The 18,342-nt window shown below is 43.3% G+C and overlaps 1 protein-coding gene across 2 annotated transcripts in view; it reads left to right on the top strand.

Annotated features, from left to right (window-relative positions):
* CCDC138 (coiled-coil domain containing 138) overlaps positions 1–18,342 on the top strand; it is a 238,756-nt gene that overhangs the window by 159,533 nt on the left and 60,881 nt on the right. The gene's annotated exons all lie outside the window — the stretch shown is intronic.

The raw sequence follows: 18,342 nt of genomic DNA, 5'->3' as shown, positions 1-18,342 counted from the left end.
TAATGATATACTAAGGTTGCTCAACCACTCGCTATGACATGCACTGACCACCAGGGGGCAGATAGTGGACTAGTTGACCAGTTGCTATGATGTGCACTGATCACCAACGGCAGTCGCTCTGACCGACCGGTAGGTTAGCTTGCTGCTGGGGTCCAGCCGATTGGGACCGAACGAGATAGCTGGACATGCCCTGTAGCCCTCTCATGGTCCCTCCCTGGCTGGCCAACCTCCCGTGGCTCTCCCTGGCCCCGATCGTGCACTGGTGGGGTCCCTTGGCCTGGCCTGCTCCCTCTCACCATCCGGGACCCCTTGGGGGATGTCAGAGAGCCAGTTTCAGCCCAATCCTGTAGACCAGGCCAAGAGACCCCACTGGTGCACAAATTCGTGCACCGGGCCTCTAGTTTAATATAATGTGCTATGGTCTGAATGTTTTTCCCCTCCCCCAATTCATATGGTAAATCCTACCTCCCAGAGACAATGTTATTAAGAGAGGCCTTTGGGAAGTGCTTAGGTCACAAAAATAGAGTTCTAATAACAATGATTAGTGGCTTTATAAAAGAGACTCCACAGATATCCCTAGCCCCTCACACCATGTGAGGACACAGCAAGAAGGCATAAGGTATGGCCTTAGCATATCATTAGCACATTATGCTTTGATTGGTTGAACAGATGACCAGACAGCATATTAGGAGGAGGATCTTTACCTAAATATGACCATGTTGGTGCCTTTGTTTTGGACTTCCCAGCCTCCAGAACTGTGAACAATACATTTCTGTTGTTTATAAGCTACCCAGTCTCGTACTTTGTTATAATTGCTGGAATGGACCAAGCCATAATTTGTGTTTCAGAAATTGAGTTCCAAAGGAAATTCACAAAAATTTTTTTACTTTCAGTACTATGTTAACATAAAAACATTCAAACATGTAAAGAATTTTTGTGAGTTTATTTGAGCCAAACTGTCAACAATTGCCCAGAAGCAGAATCTCAAGGGATTGGGATAATGCTCCAGAGAATGGTGGTTTTTCACCTTAATTTATACATTGCAATCAAAGTAGGAGATGTAGGTGGGTTACATGAAATCCATTAGTGATAAATTAGAGAGGCAGAAGAAAGCAAAGCAGGGAAACCTCTGGGATTGGATAGACAGTAAAATGATAGACACATTACTTAGGTGGGTATAGGATAGTTAACAGTCAACAATTAATATGATAACAATAACAATGAATTTGTGGTATCTGTCCTTTCACCCAGGACATTTGGTTGTGCCCTGAGGGGTCTGGAAAAAAGGGAAGTTACAAGTTACCCTGACATTTCAATGATATGTTATTATAAATGAGAAAAGACAATAAGCTCAGTAAAGGTAAAGGTTGACCTTGTCAGGGAAGATACCGGCCTAGGAGGTGACTACCCACCATAACTGCTTTTAGTTAAAGTTTAATTTCAGACCATCCTTTGTGGTTACTTTAAGTCTTTGAGTTTGCAAGACAGCTATGCAAGCCTTCCCTGAGCTTGTCAGGTTAGCATGTGGCCTCTTTCGTACCACAAAAACAAATTAAAACAACACTGGGGCACAGGCTTGCCTTAGCAGATCTATCTATGTAAAACCCTAATATGCAAATAGACCGAACGGGCAGAACGACCAGTCGCTATGATGTGCACTGACCACCAGGGAGCAGATACTCAATGCAGGAGCTGCCCCCAACCCACAAGCCCCAACCGGCGGTGGCAGTGGTGGTGGTGGGGGGGGAGGCAGGGCTGGTGAGTGGGCGGTGTCAGACCAAGGCGGGTGTGACCGGTTGCCCCAATCACTCCGCCAGTTGCCCCACAGATTGGCCCTGATTGCTAGCCAGGCCTAGGGACCATACTGTGCATGAATTTTGTGCACCGGGCCTCTAGTTTTAAAATAATTGTGATATGTAATAATAAAAAATGAGTAATGTTGATTTAAAACATGAAATAAGACAATTGGATTAATAAATCCAGAAATGACACAAAATTGACAGCATATATATGTGTGTATGTGTGTGTGTGTGTGTGTGTGTGTGTATTTTAATGAGTTGGATTGTTTTTTTGTGTTTTTTAAGATTTTTATGGATTTGTAGAGACCAAGGAAGGGAGAGGGAGAGGGAGAGAGAGAGAAACATTAATCAGCTACACACCCTTTACTGGGGAACAAGCCCACAACCTGGGCATGTGTCCTGACTAGGAATTGAACCAGCAACCTTTATGTGCACAGGATGATGCCCAACTAACTGAGCTACACTGACCAGGGAGAGTTTGATTGCTAATACTTGTCCAAGACATTAAAAAAAAAAAATTATGCCCCTGACTAGAATCGAACCCGTATTATATGCCCCTGACCAGAAATGAATCAGAATTGACCCTTCAATCCGCAGGCTGACACTCTATCCACTGAGCCAAACTAGCTAGGGCCAAGACACTATTTATTTATTTATTTATTGAACATATTTTTATTTATTTCAGAAAGGAAGGGAGAAGGAGAGAGAGAGAGAGACATCAATGATGAGAGAGAAATTGACTGCTTCCTGAATGCCCCCACCAGGAATTGAGCCCATAACCTAGACATGTGCCCTGATCAGGAATTGAACCGTAACCTCTGGTTCATAGCTTGATGCTCAACCACTGGGCCACACCAATTCGATCTAATAATATAGAAAGAATCATAGGACACAGTCCCTGCTCTCGATGATATTAGTATCTAGTGGGTAAGTAGACTCTAAAGATTTCATTCTGCTTCATTTTATAATTAACTAGAGGCCCGGTGCACAAATTCATGCACCAGTGGGGTCCAGCCAGCTTGCCCTGATAGGGGCTGATTGGCCTGGGCCACCTGGGGGGAGGGGATGTCGGAGATTGGCAGGCTGGCTGGGGAGAGTGGCCACAGGCAGTTGGTCAGCCATCCCCACCCTGATCGGGGCGGGGCTGGCTTCGGGAAGGTCCGAGGGTGGTTAGTGGGCTGGCCCCACCCCCTGGTCAAACTCCCAGTTGAGGGGACAATTTGCATATTAGCCTTTTATTATATAGGATGACACTAGATCAGGGGTGGGCAAACTTTTTGACTCGAGGGCCACAATGGATTCTTAAACTGGACCGGAGGGCCGGAACAAAAGCATGGATGGAGTGTTTGTGTGAACTAATATAAATTCAAAGTAAACATCATTACATAAAAGGGTATGGTCTTTTTTTTTTAGTTTTATTCATTTCAAACGGGTCGGATCCGGCCCGCGGGCGGTAGTTTGCCCACGGCTGCACTAGATGTTTAAATAGTGTGCTGGTTAAAGAGAAATATGTTACTTTTGGTGGTATAAGATGGAATCAGGAGAGGATTTAGTATAAGGAGTCAGCATTGGAGTTGAAACCATGTAGGTTATGTAGGATTTCATAGGCACAAAGTAAAGATGCCAAAACCGGTTTGGCTCAGTGGATAGAGCGTCAGCCTGAGGACTGAAGGGTCCCGGGTTTGGTTCCGGTCAATGGCATGTACCTGGGTTGCTGGCACATCCCCAGTGGGGAGTGTGCAGGAGGCAGCTGATCGATGTTTCTCTCTCATCAATGTTTCTAACGCTCTATCTCTTTCCCTTCCTCTCTGTAAAAAATCAATAAAATATATTTAAAAAAAAAAAAAAAGTAAAGAGAAAAGTCATTCCTGAGAAAACAGTATGAACAAATGCTGGGAACTGTAAGAGGTTGACATGCAAGAAAATGAGTTGTCAAATATGAAAACACTAGAGGCCCGGTGCACAAAAATTTGTGCACTCGGTGGGGCGGGGGGGGGGTCCCTTGTCCCGGCCTGGGCCATTTGCAGTCCAGGACCCCTTGGGGGATGTCCATCTGTCGACTTAGGCCCCCTCCCCAGGGGATCAGGCCTAAGCTTGCAGTCAGACATCCTTCTGGCAGCCAGGGAGCCCTCGGGGGATGTCCGACTAAAGGCTCAGGCCCCCAAGGGATCGGGTCTAAACCGTTAGTTGGACATTCTTAGTGCTGCCATGGAGGTGGGAGAGGCTCCTGCCACCACCTCTGCGCTGGCCAGCCATGAGCCAGCTTCTGGCTGAGTGGCACTTCCCATATGGAAGTGCACTGACCACCAGGGGGCAGCTCCTGCATTGAGCGTCTGCCCCCTGGTGGCCAGTGCCCATCATAGCAACCAGTCATTCTGCCGTTCAGTCAATGTGCATATTAGCCTTTTATTATTATTACTAGTGGCCTAGTGCACAAAATTCGTACACATTGAAAGGGAATTAATTAGAGGAAATATTTTTTTTAAAAAATATATTTTATTGATATTTTACAGAGAGGAAAGGAGAGAGATAGAGAGTTAGAAACATCGATGAGAGAGAAACATCGATCAGCTGCCTCCTGCACATCTCCTACTGGGGATGTGCCCGCAACCCAGGTATATGCCCCTGACCGGAATCGAACCCGGGACCCTTCAGTCCGCAGGCCGACGCTCTATCCACCGAGCCAAACCGGTTTCGGCAAGAGGAAATATTTTAATGTTGCTATTTGCCCTTTCTCTATAATAAAAGTGTGAGAGATAAAAGGAAATGAGTACAATGTATATGAAAATAATACATAATTTTATTAATAAATAAACAATAACAAAATGATATAACAAAAAACTCATGATGTAAAAACAACACTGATGCAAATAATGACTGATAAAGTGATTAAACTTATTCTAATATCTCCCTGTATACCACATTAAGAGTAAAAATACTTTCAGAGTGCTTGACTAATTTCCCTTGGGAAGAGGATTTACAACTTTAACTTTAACATCACATGCTCTTCGAACTCGAGAGAAAGCAACATATAACTGACCATGTGCGAAAACGGGTTCAGATAGGAATATTCCTACTCTGTCTAGAGTTTGTCCTTGTGATTTATTAATAGTCGTGGCAAATGCTGGCATTACGGGAAACTGTCCTGGAATCAATTTAAATGGGAGGCTAGTGTCAGATGGGAACAAATCAATTCTTGGAATCAGAACAACCTCTCCCTCTGCAGATCCGGTTAATACTTCAGCTTCGATAATGTTAGGTAGTAATCTTTTGATAATAAATCTGGTACCATTACAAAGACCCCATTTACTATTGAGATTTCTCAATAGCATGATGATTGCACCCACTTTCAATTTTAATTTATGACACGGCATTCCTGAAGGAGTAATACTATTAAGAAATTTGATGGGAAAATTTTCCTTTTCAGCATCATCTGTTGAGTCAATGGAATCATCACTTAAATATGTGTGAAACTCTCCTTTGAGTATATCCAAAATTTCTTCATTTAATTTTTGAACATGCTCATTTTTTAGACAAAGAATTGCACGTGTAGATATATTTTTAATATTATCTATAGATATACTATTTCCAAAGGTGGCTTCAATAATAGATCCGTTACAAATCATTTCATGGGGGATTTCAATAATATCCGTTCCTAAATGAAAACTGCTATCAAGTTTGCCATCCCCAAGTTTTACTAACCATTCGCTATAAGCAGAATCCTCTGCTCTCATATTTGTTGTAAGAGACAACTTTCTGAAACATCCCCAAACATTGCAGTACTTTAAACTCGTTTGTACTATGCCGATCGCATAGCATGTGGTACAATACTGAGACATTGTCGAAAATCCCCTCCGAGAAGGAGAACTTTCCCACCAAATGCAACATCCAAATTCATAATTTCTCTTAGTAATCTGTCTATGGCGTTTATAGCATGACTGGATGCCATGGTGCATTCATCAATAATAAGAAGTTGGGCCTTTTTAAATGATTTTAGCAACTTCACTCTTTATATCGAGTCTAGAAATTGAAGTTTCATTTAATGGAATCGGTAATTTATATTGGGAATGAAAGGTTCTTCCACCAAGAAGTAAATTTGCAGCAATCCCTGTAGACGCTGTGAGTAAAACAGTACCACCATGACCTCTAATATAATGTGTTAAAACTTTATACAGATATGTTTTTCCACTACCACCTGGACCATCCAAGAAAAAGCATTTGGGGTGTACAGTTTGATTTTCGATGGCTGAAGTTATAGTCTGAAAGGCTGCCAACTGTCCATCATTCAGAGAATTTATCAAAACCTCTGCCCTTTGTTGCTCGTGCAATTGATCACATGTGTTTGCATTCGTTAATAAAGGATAGTCCGGAAGTTTGAAATGTGAACATTTCATTCCATGCAATGTGAATACCTCCTGAATTTCATTAAGGGCATGCGTTTCACGGTTCACACAGGCACCTTCTCTTCGGTGTAATTTCCAACAGAAATCTTCAATAAAATGAGATTCTCTTCCCATAATTTGTCTGCAGCAGCAGGATATCCAAACACACATATATATGCAAAAAGTTGCCGTAGTTGTTTGGGCATATTAAGGATGATTGCATTGTCAATCGTATCTTTCCAGATAGTGTCACCAAGTAATAATCCCCGGTGTTTAGCAGCTTCATGAAATGTATCATAAGTTTTACCTCCTACAGTTCGCAGATCCTCAAAACTTACCGCACCTTTTACGTGCAGAAGCAAAAGTCTAAGGTAATATCGTTCTGGTTCTGTAAAGCTCACAGTAAATAGTCTACCTAATACTTTATTCCCACCCTTTCGGCGTTTTGTCCACAAAGAATTAGTAAACACATAATGCTGTGGGATCTCCCAATAATAATAATTACGTGCATCAGAGTCTTCTCTATTCAATAAGAACCAAGCCATCAAAGTTGAGTTATGCCTTTTAGCCCTATCTAAAACTTCAGCAAAATCATCTGCATGAAAATATAAATTCTGATCATTTGGCAAATGAATAGCTAATCTTGTGATTGCATGAGATTGATCATGCATTCGCATTCCAAAAAGTCTCCAAACAGCCTGAGGAGCGCTCACATACCTGGAGTCAATGAAGTCTTGTACTTTGTCATGATTGATAATATTTTTCTCAGAAATTTGGATATTTGCACAGTCGTGCCCTTTATAGATGTATTTAAATAGATACTTGACACTTCTAATTGATGCACAAACTTCAACATTTATATGACAGTTATACTTGAGGCACAAATAGAGGTTATAAGGGACAATCCAAGTATTATCAACAATTTTATTTCCAATAGAAATGGTGCTACCAGGTCTTCGTTTGTATTTGGGATAGCCATCAATATTTCCAATGGTCGCATTTTGAAATTCTTTTGGATATCCCTTTGAACATTTTCCATTTTCCATACATGGACTACTTGGATTTTGCATTCCACATGGTCCATGTACCATATTTGATTTTACAATTTGAAAAAGTCGAGGACACTGGTTCTCATTTGGAATTTCTGCCTTAACTATATGGTCAACGTCATCTTCTGAATGTAATTTGGACTCATCTAATATCAATAATATGTGAGCGTGAGGCAGTCCGCGTTTCTGAAATTCAATGACATGAATCTTAGCTATTACTTTGCCAAATAAATGGAATTTACATATATCATTTAAAAGAGCGTTCAGCTTAATATTAAAAACTCTGGCTACCAAGTCAGGTCTGTTTTCAACTTTTTGCCAGCGTTGTAAATTGTTTGTAATATCTGCCCATTTGGGGTTGCATGTCATGGTTATAAATAAATCAGGCTTACCATACTTCGTTACAATTGCCATAGCATTCTGATATCGCTGCTGCATATTTCTGGGACTACCCTCAAAAGATGACGGAAGTATTATCATTTTACCAATCGGCACATTGTCATTTTCAGATCTAGATTTGAGATAATCCATCAAACCACTATATTTTTCAACTCTCAACTTAGATTGGTTTGCTTTGATGAAATTTATCCGATTGGCCCCCATTTTTTAATACGAATCCACAATAAACTGTTGAGTTAATATTCCTGCATTTAAAATAGGATTGAACATGTCCCTCACAGAGAGATGAAATCCATAATACTGCATTTGGGTGACACGTCCTTATATTTTTTCTAGTATTATTGTCGACTACACTGTCATCTCTGAGTCTTAATGCAATATCTGTTCCCCAGCCTTTTTCACCATGTGGGAAAAGAATAGGATATGTCATTGCATCTAATGTAGGAAACAGGATATTGATTTGTTTCATTTTAGTGGCACTTGGATTATTAGGATCTGGTTTACAATGAATGAGCAAGTCCCTTTCAAAAGGAGGTTCTCCATCTTCATTTCTGAATATGACAGCAACCTCAGTTACACAGGGAGAATTATATCTACCTGGGTCACTGTTACGATCGTATTTAATTGCCATTGTTACCTCTGTGGGAGCAATACCTTTTGCTGCTGCTTCAGATTGGGCTTCTTTTTCTACCTCATGTAGCATCTTGTAAGATTTCGTTAATTCATTTATTTCATGCATGAGGTTGTTGATGTTGATCATGAGTCTTTCTGAGCAGCCCTGGTTTTCTGGCATTGCTAATCTTTTACTTGTAGCTTCGGCTGTATCCAAAATATAGAGTTGAGCAAACTTCCGAGAAACACCATCCGAAGGATGTAAAGTTTCAGTACGGTGATAAACTTGTCCGTGTATTCTAAAACAGTATGGCCCATATCCTGATGGCGATGCAATATTTGCACCCATGGAAGCAAAAGCAAAAGAACTATTTATGGATCGAATATTTTCTATGAAATTTTTACTGTCAGAATCTTCGTTTGTCATTAATCTTTTTAAATATGCCGGGTAATCTGGAAAATGTACATCATTTGGACAGACTTTCCCTTTGCTACAACATCGAGTAAATTTCCCATCGGATGGTTTTTCATCCGAGAAATTTAGGGATAGGCAAAATTCACATCGAACAGTCATTCCATCACAACTATGTTCGAGAATTGCATTCTCATGTACTCCATTTTCACTGAGAAGGCAGTTCCTACCGGTATTGGTAGTACTTGTTGATGACTGTTCTCTAGACATATTCTGTCGTCGCCACCGCCTTCTTTTCCCTTCAAAGGCACCTTGGTCTTTAGACATTTTCTGTCGATGATGCCTCTGTTTTTCGGCTTCAGAGCAACATTTTTCCAGTAGCTGCTCTTCAGATACATCCTGTCGCAGGCGCCACCTTCTTTCAAGATCAGACGCACGTTGCTCTGCAGACATTTTCTGTCGATTACACCGGCACTTTTCGGCGACAGAGCTACCTTGTATCAACCGTTTCTCTTTGGACATTGTCCTACCTGTCTACGGACACCGTCTGAGATGCAGGAGAATGAGAGTCCTGCCTGTCAGGCCACTGAGAGCTGTGTGACTAACGGCTGATTCTGGATGATTCTGTGGGGGTGGGACTTCCTCCTCCCTGCTGTCACTTTCCACAGCTGTGATGAAGGAAGCTGGGGTGACAGAGAGCCACACTGTCCCCGGAAGCCTGGGTCAACACTGGAGGGCCAGTTGGGGGCGTGACTGATGGCTGACGGGCAGCAGTCGCCCCGCCAGTGCCGGATCTCCCACAGGAGATCCGGGCTGGTGGGGCGACTGTTGCAGGAGATCCGGGCCGAAGGGCTGGTTGGGGGCGTGACTGATGACTGACAGGCAGCAGTCGCCCCAGCAGGGCCGGATCTCCCGTGGGAAATCCGGGCTGGCGGGGCTACTGCTGTGGGAGATCCGGACTGGTGGGGCGTCTGCTGGCGGTCACAGTCGCCCCGCCAGCCCGGATCTCCAGGCAGGAGGGCTGGTTGGGGGCGTGACTGATGGCTGACGGGCAGCAGTTGCCGCGCCAGTGCTGGATCTCCCAGCAGGAGGGCCAGTTGGGGGCGTGACAGCTGGCGGACCGCCAGGGTCATGCCCGCCAGCCCTGGGTCGGGTCGCACAGGGGTCGCCTGCCATCCAGGTCACAGATAGCAGGCCTGGATGGCGGCGGGGCAGGCAGAATGGCACTGTCCCATCCTGCCTGCAGTATGCAAATTAGCCATCTTTGTTGGCGGTTAACCGCCATCTTGGCTGAAAGTTAATTTGCATATCGCCCTGATTAGCCAATGGGAAGGGTAGCGGAGTGACACAAATTTGCATGTTTCTCTTTTATTAGATAGGATATAGGATGTCCCTATTTCCCCCCTTTTGCCCCTCTACCCAGCTCTTGCCCCCCACTTCTCTCTGGCCATCACCAAACTGTTGTCTGTGTCCATGGGTTGTGCATATATTTTCTTTGGCTAATTCCTTCTTTAAATTCACTTCTTTAAATTTTTATTTTCAGATAAGTGCTTATAACTGCACTATTATATATTTTCTATTATATCATTTAGAATTAAGATATCTTTTAATTGAACCCTTGTAAATTTTAGCACAATTTAATAAATTATGCTAGAAGCAATTAGGAGATTTTTCATGTAATGCAGATACATTTCAATTAATATTTTATTAATTTTTAATTTTTTAATATTTTAATTTGAAATAATCTCATACATGTAAAAAAAACTATAAAATACTACAGCATATTATATGTACCCTTCACCCAATTTCTTAGGTTTTAATAATTTAAACATAACCATTATACAACTAACAAAATTTGGAATATATTTTTCTTATAATCTCTTTAATGTTACTTAATCCATTTACTTTGTTTTTGTTAATCTTCACCCAGGATATTTTTCCATTGAATTTTAGAGAGAGTGAAGGGAAAGGGAGAGACACATTGATTGGTTGCCTCCTGCACATGCTCTGATAGGTACTGGGGATCAAGCCAGCAACTGAGGTACATGCCCTTGACTGGAATCGAACCTGGGACCCTTCAGTCCACGGGCTAATGCTCTATTCACAGAGCAAAACAGGCTGCAGCTTAATTCATTTACTTTTAATCTATATGTGTCTTTATATTTAAAGTGGGTTTTGTTTTTGATTCACCCTCATAATCTGTCTTTTAATTGGTGCATTTATGCCGCTGACTTTCAGAGTGATTGCTGATAGAGTTACTGCCATATCAGGTGGCTTCTGGGGCTTCTGGGGCTAGCCTGCGACCCGGATCGGATCCATCACAGGCGGCAGGCAGGCAGCATCTGGGGCTTCTGGGTCCGGTGTGCGACCCGGGATTGGATCCATCACAGGCAGCAGGCAGCTTCTGGGGCTTCTGGGGCCGGCCTGCAGGCTGGGATCGGATCCGATCACGGGCAGCAGGCAGGCGGCTTCTGGGGTTGGACACGGGGGCCTGGATGGCCGCTCGCACTCACGCTGTCCCGCCCTGCCTGCTGTATGCAAATTAGCCACCATCTTTGTTGGCGGTTAATTTGCATATCATGCTGATTAACCAATAGGAGGCGTAGTGAAGGTATGGTCAATTACCATGTTTGTCTATTATTAGATAGGACTAGAGGCCCGGTGCACAAAAATTTGTGCACTTGGTGGGGGGGGGGGTCCCCCAGCCCGGCCTGTGCCCTCTCGCAGTCTGGGACCCCTCGGGAGATAACGACCTGCTGGCTTAGGCCTGCTCCCGGGTGGCAGAGGGCAGGCCCAATCCCTAGGTGCAGCCCCTGGTCAGGCTCAGAGCAGGGCCGATTGGGGAGTTGGGGCGCCGCCCCCTGTCATGCACAGAGCAGGGTGGATCGGGAGGTTGTGATGCCACCCTCAGTCACGCTCAGGGTAGGGCCAATTGGGGGGTTGGGGCACCGCCCCCTGTCACATTCAAGGCAGGGTCAATGGGGAGGTTGCGGCGCCACCCCCTGTCACGCACAGAGCCGGGCCGATCAGGGGGTTGGGGCGCTGCCCCCTGTCACTCACAGAGCAGGGTCGATAAGGGGGTTGGGGAGCTTCCCCCTGTCACGCACAGAGCAGGGCCCATCAGGGGGTTGAGGAGCTCTTCCCGTCATGCACAGAGCAGGGCCAATCAGGTGGTTGAGGAGCTCCCCCCTGTCACTCACAGAGTAGGGCCGATAGGGGAGTTGGGGCACCGCCTCCTGTCACACAGCAGGGCAGATCAGGGGGTTAGGGCGCTGCACCCTGTCACACTCAGGGCAGGGCCAATGGGGAGGTTGTGGCTCTACCCTGTCACAGAGCAGGGCCCGTGGGGGGGGGGGGGTTGTGGCCCCGCCCTCGGTCACACACAGAGCCGCAGGGCGATCAGGGGGTTGGGGAGCTCCCCCCTATCAGGCACAGAGCAGGGCTGATCAGGGGGTTCGGGCGCCTTCCCCTGTCACGAACAGAGCATGGCAGATAGGGAGGTTGTGGCCCCGCCCCCTGTCACACACAGAGCCACAGGGTGATCAGGGGGTTTGGTCGCTGCCCCCTGTCACGCTGATCCCGGTGCCAGGAGGCCTCGCGGCTCCGCTGATCCCGGTGCTGGGAGGCATATTACCCTTTTACTATATAGGATAGAGGCCTGGTGCACGGGTGGGGGCCGGCTGGTTTTCCCTGAAGGGTGTCCTGGATCAGGGTGGGGGTCCGCACTGGGATGCCTGGCCAGTCTGGCTGAGGGGCTGAGGATCGTTTTCAGGCTGGCGGGTGACTGAAGCTCCCAACTGCTCCTTTTTTTCTTTTTCTTTTTTTCCATTCTGGGCCAGCTTTAGCTCTGAGGCCTCGCTGCTGAAAGCAGGTTTCTGGCCTTTACCTTCTGTATTTGATATAATGTTGCGGTCCGGCTGGCTGAAGCCCGGCTGACTGAAACCCGGTTTCTAGGGTTTTGTTTAGCTTCTATATTTGCAACATAGTTGCTTAGAGTTGCAGCTGAGAGGCCGGCAAGTCAGGCGGGGAACGTTGGAGTCTGCCATCACTGGAGCAAGCAAGCCTCCCTGTTTGCTTCAGTGCATGGCTGCCGGCCGCCATCTTGGCTGACAGTTAATTTGCATAAGGATATGCTGATTAGCCAATGGGAAGGGTAGCGGTTGTACGCCAATTACCATGTTTCTCTTTTATTAGTGTAGATGGTTGGATGACAAATGCTTCTCAAACGCTGTTTATATGAGTCTCTAAAAACCACATTACTTTTGGTTTATCATTTCTTAAAATCTATAAATTACATTTTACCATATTTTTCTACAACTTACTATTTTTGCCAACAGTGTGTTTGCAGTTTATTAATATTGATACAGTACTAGTGAATTTTAAACTCTCTGTGATAACTGGTAATAAACAAAGGCTCTAACCAGAGAGTTCACATAATAGTATCTTTTACCTATCCGAATCACTTCATACCTGTCTCATTTTTTTCTTATGAATCTTGTCCAATTTCTTTTCAGATAGGGTGCCTGTTTACAAAATCAATGTAAGCATTTTCTTTTTTTATCCTGTAGTCTTTTTTGTTAAAGTCTTTTTGTGAAGAAAGACAGCTTCCAATAATTTTCAGTCAAATTTTTTGTTATTATTGGGTATTTCTGAAAAGTGTTTATATTTTCAAATGTAATCTAAATTTTAGGATATAAAATGGAAATTGAAAAATCAGACTAAATAATGTCTCGTTAATTTATTTTAAGAAACATATGTAATGTTACCTTTCATCTAAATACATGAATACATCCTGGCCAACTTAGCTCAATGGTTGAGCGTTGACCCATGAACCAGGAGATTGCAGTTCAATTCCTGGTCAGAACACATGCCTGGGTTGGGGGCTCGATCCCCAGTAGAGAGCCTGCAGAAGGCAGCCAATTGATGATTGTCTCTCATCATTGATCTTTCTTTTTTTGTTGTTTGTTTTGTTGTTGTTAATCCTCACCTGAGAATATTTTTCCATTGGTTTTAAGGAGAGTGGAAGAGAGAGGGAAAGACAGAGAGAAACATTGATGTTAGAGAAACACATGGATTGGTTGCCTCCTTCATGAGCCCCAGGATCAGGCCTAAACCGGCAGTTGGACATTCCTCTCACAATCTTGGACCGCTGGCTCCTAATTGCTCACCTGCATGCCTGGCTGGTTTCCCCTAACTGCCGCCCCCACCCCACCGCCGGCCTCATCGCCCCTAACTGCCCCCCCTGCTGGCCCGGTCGCCCCTAACTGCCCCCCGCTGCCAGCCAGGCTCCTCCAACTGATCCCTCCCTGCCAGCCTGGTCACTCCTAACTGCCCCCTCCCTGCCAGCCTGATCACTCCTAACTGCCCCCCTTGCTGGCCTGGTTGCCCCCAACTGCGCCCCCCCCCCCCCCACTGGCCTGGTTGTCTCTTACTGCCCACCCTGCTGGCCTGGTCGCCCCTACCTGCCCCCCCCCGAACTGGCCTGGTCACCCTCCAACTGCCCCCCATGCCAGCCTGGTCGCCCTTCAGTCACCCCACACAGACTGCTGTTCAGTCGTTTAGTCGTCCCGCACTAACCCCCCTGCCGACCTGGTCGCCCTGGGCAGCCTGCTTGTTCAGTCATTTGGTCGTCCCTCATTAACCCTCCTGGTCATAGGCAGCCATCTTATGAGGGTGTGATGGTGAATTTGCATATTACCTCTTTATTATATAGGATTACCAAACAGGCAGAATGAATGGAATTAATTGAAAGATATTAGTTATCTTATTAAAAATCTAAATGATACATTTTAAAAATATTAAAATGTGTTTAAAAAGTTACAGATTGCCTTGTGTACAAAAATAACAATCCTTCATAAAAACATCTTCCCCTCATTTTGATTAATTGACAAAGCTAATAAAGGGACAATTTGGTTTCCCAAATTGTAAAACCACCCCCATCTATGATTAATTTTTGTTGAATTCACTTTTTTTCTGTAACTTTTCTTTATTAAAAAAAAAAAAGACTGTATAGTAAAATATAGTGGCTTTATCTAAGTGAAAGTGGTGCAACATGGATGTCTTTTTACCATTTTTCTCTTTTTAAAAAGCTCAGAATTAGTCATTTGAAATAAAAAAATGTTTTAGTGGAAGTTCTGAGAGAATTAAAAACTGTGCTAGTTTCCATGGGAAATAAGAGTGAGACTCTACCAGGTATACCAGTTAATAATACAGATTTTGTAATCAAAGAAAACAAGATAATTTCAAGAGAAACATCAAAAGTGCTTTATTCAAAGTAATGTCCATCGCTAGCTACACATGGGGAATATAATTTAAATAGGCTCTCTTACAATGCAGTGCAAAAATTCTGGGAGAACTGAAAATGTAAACAAAAACTTTTTGTTGTTGTTAATCCTCACTGGAGGATATTTTTTCCATTGATTTTTTAGACAGAGGAAGAGTGAGGGGGGGTGGGGGAGAAATTAATTGGTTGCCTCCTGCACACACCCTGACGGGCATGGAGGATCAAACTGCAACCCAGGTACATGCCCTTGACCAGGAATTGAACCCGCAACCCTTCAGTGTGTGACTGCCTCTGCATTGAGCCATACTGGTCATGGCTAAACATAAAAACTCTTAAATCAGAACAATAGTGCAAATAGATAATTCATACAAGAATCAACATAGGTCACACTTGTGAATTTGACATTACAATGCTAAGCTCTTTTTTATCTCTGAAGATTATTATCCCATATTAGCAGTGATTAGTTTACAGAGGTTAGATAATTGTGCCAAGGCCACACAACCAGTATTTGAGAGTCCGATTCACCTCAGCTCTCTCTGTCTCTAAAGCCCACCCACCCTCTTGACCCTACTGTACTTCCTGAGATAATAAATAATAACAACAACAACAACAAACAACACATAGCACTTACTATGTTATGGGCTAAGCATTTTACATTACTAAGCATTTTACATTACATTTAATCCTTAAAAGGTTATTAGAGCCCTAGCCAGTATTTCTCAGTGGTTAGAGCATCGGCCCATGGACCAAACTGTCATGGGTTTGATTCCTGGTCAAGGGCATGTATCTGGGTTGCAGGTTTGACCGCCAGCCCCATTCGGGGGCCTGTGAGGGAGGCAACCAATCCATGTGTCTCTCTCTCCTCTCTTCCCCTCTCCCTCTACTCCCTCCCTTCCACTCTCTCCAAAAATCAATGGAAAAAAGGGTTAGGATTAGCAACAGCAGCGACAAAAGGTTATGAGGTATCAGTATTACTAATATCTCAGTTTTCTAAATGAAAAAATTGAGGCATAGCAAGGTTAAGCCTACACTCTTAATCATTATGCTATGCTGAATCACTGAAATAAAATCAACTGTCAGATATAACCTCATTTATTACATTTACAAAAGGAAAATGATCAAATATAATGTGTCACTGAGAAGAAACATATAATTTTTATCGTGTTATAAATTGTAATCATTTTTAAGTACATTTTTCTTACAGGCGCAACCAAAATGTATTATAACCTTTAATAAGATTTATTGCAAGAAAATAATTCAGAAGGGAAAAAAGTTCAAGGGTGTTAATTTGCTGTTTGTAATAATGTTAAAGGATAAATAACTGGCATACCCACAATTGGAATGAAGGAAATGAACATTAAATGAATTCTTGCACCATTGCTGGCATTTTTCTAGTCATTCACTTGGTTTTTTTCAAATGTTATGTCCCACAATAACCTTATAGGGTAGATGGTATTGTCATTTTTACAGAAGAGCAAACTGAGGGTCAGGCAAATGTAAGGGATCCAGATCTTTCTTGAACCCCCAAAATCAGGCCCTTAACAATATCATGAGGATAGTACAACGTTATACGTCATCAACAATTGTAAGTATGTAGGCGTGGGAATCAATGTGAAAACACTTTTTAATCATCACCCGAGAACAGGCTCAGAGAGAGAGAGAAAGAGAAATGAGAGAGAAACATCAATCCACTGCCACCCGCACTTGCCCTGACCAGGAATCGAACCTGCAACCTAGATATGTGCCCTGACTGTGCATTGAACATACATCCTTCTGATGCACGGGACAACAATCCAACCAATTGAGCCACCAACCAGGGCAATGTGAAAAACATTTTAATTTATAAAACCTTCAGTATGTACACATTTGATCTATGTAAAGATGATCATTAAAATCAAGAATTTTATCTGATAGAATTGTTTTAGGGACTTTATTCTTTTTAAATCAAAATATACTCTGTAAAACAGCGGTCGCCAACTGGTAGTCTGAGTGGTCCGCGAGGCCCGAAAGGTTGGCGACCACTGCTTTAAAATGTGCATTGGGGCTAGTTCTACTGTCCTGTCCTACTCAACACTTAGCCCTAAATTTATGCAGATTCATGTATTTACAAATTATGTACTTATGCTTCAGGTCTAGAGAAATGTAGGGTATTACATTGTTCTCGAATAATAAGGTTTGATCTGATAAGATGGCAATGTAATGTAGTAGCTAAGAACTTCAACTCTGGAGTCAGCCAGCTTAGGTTTGAATCCCAGCCCTGTCACTAGCTATGTGACATTGGGCAGGTCCCTTTTCTGTTTCTCCACCACAATTTTTATTTTTTTAAGATTAAATGAAAATGTGAAGGTTTAGCAGAGTCTGGCATATAATAATCTCCCATTATGCTGGCTGCTATCCTTGTAAACATCATCATCATTATCAATTTCTAAGAGTAGATTTTAATTGAGATCAGAATTGAAGTCTATTAGATTGCACTAGGTTTCTACGGTTGCTTCATAAGCCACCAAACACTTAATTGCTTAAAACAACAACCATAATAATTGCTAGCTCACAGTTCTTTGGTTTGGTAACTTGGACTTAGCTCAGCTGGGTGCTTGGGCTGGGCTGAGCTCCCCTATTCTTGGTTGGGCTTGCTAACATATCTGGGGCCTCCTTCTGCTTGGTCTCTCATTCTCAAGTGGGCTAGCCTGGGGCTATCACATGTGTCAGTAGACTGCCCAGCTGGAGACTGGAAGAGGCTTGACCTCTTGAAGTCCAGACTCAGGTTTCTAACACCCAAGTGTCATTTCGGCTGCATTCTACTGGTCACAAGGTTAGCCCAAATTTAGAGGATGGGCAGTAGTGTTAAGTTCACTTTTTGTTGGGAGTTGCTACAGGGATTTTGATTTTTTAATCTGCCATATAGACTAACAGGAAACTGTTTCATGCTGATTGAGATCAACAGATTGACTATTGATAAGGAATAAAAAAGATTATAGTTAAATGTCAGCATTTTTAAGACTCAATAATACAGCGTACTCATAAAAATAAATTAGTTTTTATACAATTGAGAACTAAAACTTAAAAAATACTCTCAGAAATTAAATTTGTCTTGTTTTTAGGAAATTTTCCCTTTTAGGGAAATTATAATAAGAATATATGTAATTATTTTTTCAATTCTCCCTAAAAGGTAAAACTACTTAAAAAGTAACCAAATATGCCCGGCTGGTGTGGCTCAGTGTTTCAGGTTGACCTATAAAGCAGAAGGTCATGGTTCAATTCACGGTCAGTGCACATGCTTGGGTTGCAAGCTTGATCCCCGGTGGAGCGCATGCAGGAGGCAGCTAATCAATGACACACTCATCATTGATATTTCTATCTATCTCTCCCTCTCCTTTCCTCTCTGAAATCAATTAAAAGTTTATAT

This window comes from Myotis yumanensis, unplaced genomic scaffold (genome assembly GCF_028538775.1).
Source record: "Myotis yumanensis isolate MYYU_CA2020_CCGP unplaced genomic scaffold, mMyoYum1.0.hap1 SCAF_2, whole genome shotgun sequence".
NCBI classification, from domain to species: Eukaryota; Metazoa; Chordata; class Mammalia; order Chiroptera; family Vespertilionidae; genus Myotis; species Myotis yumanensis.
The sequence above is the reverse complement of the archived record's forward strand: the minus strand, read 5'-3'. Positions and strand labels throughout refer to the sequence as shown.